Source organism: Molossus molossus, unplaced genomic scaffold (assembly GCF_014108415.1).
Source record: "Molossus molossus isolate mMolMol1 unplaced genomic scaffold, mMolMol1.p scaffold_m16_p_5, whole genome shotgun sequence".
In the NCBI taxonomy this organism is placed as follows: domain Eukaryota; kingdom Metazoa; phylum Chordata; class Mammalia; order Chiroptera; family Molossidae; genus Molossus; species Molossus molossus.
In genome coordinates this window covers 26,733,083-26,737,974 of record NW_023425388.1, presented here as the reverse complement: position 1 = coordinate 26,737,974, position 4,892 = coordinate 26,733,083, and positions in this window count along the sequence as shown.

Below are 4,892 nucleotides of genomic sequence, written 5' to 3'. Positions count from 1 at the left end.
GCCATTTGACCCAGTGATCCCACTTCTAGGAATATATCCTAAGAAGCCTGAAACACTAGTCAGAAAGAATATATGTACCCCCATGTTTGTAGCAGCACTACTTACAATTGCTAAGATCTGGACATAGCTCAAGTGTTCATCAATAGATGAATGGATATACAAGCTGTGGTACATATACACAATGAAATACTATGCAGCTGTAAGAAAGAGAGATCTCTTATGCTTTGAGACAACATGGAGGGACCTGGAAAGCATTATGCTCAGCAAAATAAGCCAATCAGAGAAAGACAAATACCACATGATCTCACTTATTTATGGAATATAATGGACAAAATAAGCTGATGAAAAAAATAGACCCAGAGACATTGAAAGGAGTACGATTCAGACTGACAAACCTCAGAGGAGGGGGCAGGGGGGATGGATGAGATGAACCAAAGAACTTATACGCTTGTATGCGTAACCAATGGATATAGACAAAAACCTTGGGGTGGGGGATAGGGAGGACGGTGTCTAGGGGGGAAAAAGGAAAAACATCTGTAACAAAAATAAATTAATAAAAAGTGAGAGAGAAAAAAGAAATACAGTCAATAATATTGTAATAACAGTTGGGTACCGGAAATATTAAGGGGAACACTTTGTAAAGTATATGATTGACTAACCATTATGCTGTACCCTGAAACTAATACAAAATAATATTGAATGTAAACTATAATTGAAAATAAAAAGCAAAAACAAATCTGCACTTTCCTTCAACTTCAGATTATTTTGAAGTGAATTCAAGAATATCATGACATCTGTAGATATTTAAGAATGTATTACTAAACATTAATGGTCCTTTATATTATACTTATTTTTTGCCTGCAGTGGTCTGTTGTTTTTTTGTTTTTTTATCTGCAGACTGACAATACAGGTGTTTTCCCTTTTAAGAAATTCATCAACCCTGGCTGGTTTGGCTCAGTGTTGGAGCGTCGGCCTGCGAACCAGAGAGTCCCGGGTTCAGTTCCTGCTAGAGGCACGTACCAAAAAGAAAGGAAATTCGTCATCTGTGCACGCGAGAAGCATCTACAATGCACACAGGCAAACACAGGGAAGGGAGTGAGCATGGCCTCAGAGGGAACAGCCTGTGCTAAAGCTCTTAGATATTTGGAACATGGAGGGCTAGCTAGGGACCCTGCGTGACTGGGAAGAAGAGGTGAAGCATTTCCCTGTCTGCCACAGAAATACTGGCCTGGGTGCTTAGCATTCTCAGAGCTGCTCCAAGGTGGGACCCCTCAGAGCCAGGCCCAGGCCATGTGGGTAACTTGAGGCCCCCCAGGGCACACAGCCACCCTGAGTGGTGAGTGAAGAGGCAAAAAAAAAAAAAATTGAATCTTTCTGTCTTGTTGAGTTATTTTCCTTCAGATGTTACCACGTGCTCCATAATTTTTGTCTGGAGTCCTTGGAAAGGCTCCCTTCTTTGTCCCCACCCTCAGACACTCTGTGTGTGTTTCCGAAACAGTCAAGCAATTTACACCTCCCAGCCACCACTATCCCAACCCTTAGATTTTTCAGCCACTGGTCCTGCCCACACCGTGGAGACAGCTCCCCAGGTCTCCTTGCTTGTCTGCTCTCCAAGAATTCCTCAAGGCCCAGCATCTCTGCTTAGGGCTGACCTGCAGCCCCAGCCAGCGGCTGACCCTCTGGTGTTAGCGCCCTAACAGGCCTGCTGTCAGGGCCAAAACAGTCCCTTCCTCCTCCAGGGCAGCTGGGAAGATCAACGGGGATGGTAAAGGCAAGCCACTGACCATGTACGTAAGCCTCGATCAGTTTGAATTTGGGGTATTAGTCCTTTTAATTTTTAAAAAAATTTCTGTTGCAGGAAATACAACATCCACCAAGTAGAAGAGCATTGTGGAGTGTCACACATTCCTCACCCAGCTCCCGCAGTTACCACTCATGACCAACCTTGTTTCACCTGTGTCTCCCCTCCCTCCTCCCCATCCCTCTATCTCCTTCAACACTGGGTGATTTTGAAGCTAATTTCAGGGCATGTAGTTTGATTTTTAACATTTGAGCTCTTTCTGAATAGGTAATATTGACATGATTCAAATTCAAAAAGTACAAAAGGCTATAAAGAGAAAAGTCTCTCTCTGCCTCTGTCCCACCATATACATTAAAACCAATGACTGCAATACTTTGTCGCTCCTCCCATTAAGAAAAAAAAGAGTCTATTCCTCTACCTTGAATTTGGGTTTGGACACGTGAATTGCTTTGGCCAAAGGCACTGTTGTAATTAGTTAGTTTTTAATAATAGGAGAGGCACAAAGGGAAGGCCAGATATTATAGGTATGTCATTTGGGCAACTTCACCAAGAAGTTGCAATTTCAAAGTACCCAGGAAACACCAGCCTATTCCCTGCAAAACACTAGCTGAAGGGATCCAACACAGAGAACTAGATGCATGCCCAGTAAAGTTGGGGTAAGTAGAGAAGGTGCCTGTCAGTCAAACCTAGGGACAGAGATGGTTGGCCAGAATGGGCATGGCCACCACAAGCACGCAAACATTTGGGAATACATAATCCCCTAAACAAGGGAATCCTCTCTCTCTCTCCTCTTGGCTTGTGACTCTTATGACTCTTGGCTCTCTTGCATTTGCCCCTGTGGCCCACGGCCATGCGGACCCCACACACAGTGGACGAATGGACTGCAGCAGGAACAGGCTAAGCTAGCCTGATGGAAAGGACCCGGCTCCAACATGGAAGGGAAACTGTGGACACTGGCTCTGATTTTAGCTTTGCTGAAGCCCCAGCTACATTCTTCTGTGCCTGGACTGAGCGGGGAAATGGAACTTTGAAAACCCAGGGGTGTAATTTAACAGAAAGAAAGCTTTCTACCATATCTCATCCTCCTGTGGCCTCCAGAAATTCTTTTTCCAATGGTATCCCAAGAAACCCACCCCCATGAGCAACCAGGGAAAGAGTCCTTCTCCTATCCTGTAACCAAGGGACGTTAGCAAACATCATGCAAATAAAGGCTTAAAAGTGTGTGCACAGGGCTTAAGTTCCTGCTTCTGGGTCCTCTGACGTTACCATATGAAGAAGTCCCTGCCAAACCAGCCAACTCACAGAAATGTGAGCTGGAGAAAATGGTGGTTTTTTGCAAGCTACTAAGTTTGGGCTGGGTTGGTATATAGCGCACGTCAACTGACACCCTCCCAGCTCCCACACCCACCAGGTACCTTCCCTCCCAGGGGAATACAATATTACCAGCTTGTGAATCGGACCCAAGACCATCTTCCCTTCCCCACTTCCCCTTTTTTAAACAAATGATAACACACCGCTCTGAACCTAATTGTGTTTGTTTGACGCAACAAGGTATTTTGGAGACGGCTCCCTACCAGCGCGTGAGAAACTTCCTTTACAGTGTGCCATTGTATTCGCAGACCATAAATTATTTAATCAGGCCTTTATTGATGACAGTCAGACTGTCTCCAGGCTTCTGCTGTTCCCAGCAACACCAGTGAACAACCTCATCACACACACGTGAGGATTTCTGCAGGGTGGATCCTAGCTGTGGCTCACACTACGAGTCCAGTGGGGCCACACGTGGAGTATAACCTACAGGGCAGGAAGTGCTCTCTGTTCTTCAGGCTCCCCCTTTTCTCTGGCGGCAGCGGTTCAGCTACATGTTCCCAAGTGGCCTCACATGTTCTTCTGCTGACAAGGGTGAAGCAGCCAGTCCTGGCAATGAGCCCTCTCAGGTTCACCTCGCTTGCCTGGCCCTCACCACCCAGCACAGGCTCCCTAGACTCCACGGGGTGGGGTGGGCTGACCCATGCCTCCCTCCCAAGCCCCAGAATGTGAAAACACACGTGTGATGCTTTTAGGTGCTGCACACCTGTGATCCTGGGACCGTTCTAGTTGGTTATCACACTGACGGACACTCACCAAGCCAGCGAAGGCAGAGTCCCTGCCACCCAAAAAGTGCTGAGCAGCGCAGCAAAGGGGCCTGTGTGGAATGGATTCTAACGGAGTATGTGCCCCTACCTCAGCCCCCGGCCATGCACCCCAAAGACTACACTAGCTGACAAACCTGAACGAACCAAACAGCGGTTGAGATGCAGTGTCCTTGCCCGCTATGGAAAAGGGGTAGACACAGAGCAGCTGGCACAGTACCCAGGAACAAGGGCCCATGCCCACCACCTGGCTCCCAGCCAGCTCCCTTGTGGCCTGTTTCAGTCACCGAACGACCCACTTCTCAAAGGCTGTGCTCAGCTAGCTCTCCCGGCGCCGTGGGAGAAAAGCAAGTTCCCAGAGGAGACTGAGCCCCCAGTGTGACCTGCTGTCCTTTGCTGTGCCCCCTGGAGGACCCAAGCTGGGGGTTGCTGTGTTTCTCTGGCACTCGACTCCCTCTCTTCTGCCTAATGGAGCTCAGCGTCTGCTCTGTTCCTCCTTAACACCTACGTAACCTCTTGCTTCCTCCCCAGTTCTGGGCCTCACGCTGTGCTTGCAGACCCCTGGGCCTGCGGTCACTCCAGATTTGGCAGGGGACCGCCACACTCAGTCCAGAGGTGCCTGGCCCTCCTCCGCCCGGGCATGGGGAGAATCTCAGGCTTGGAGCTCCCAGTGCAGGGAGATGATTCTGTCTGCACCTGATAAGACTGACGCCGAGGTGAGGTCAGAGTCTGGTGAGGAGGCGGCCAGGCCCAGGGACAGATAACCTGAGGATGCTCTGGGTCCTTAGTGGCTCTCAGGAAGGCACATACCTGCATGAGCCAAAAAAGCAAACTCCTGGGAAGGGAGAGAAAGGAACAGGGCGTGGAAACGAGTCTGTGAAGGGGGCCTGTGAAGTGGCCTTGGGACCTTGGCCAGGGGGTCTCCTCGGGGTCTCCCGGGGGCCTCCGTCTGCCCACAC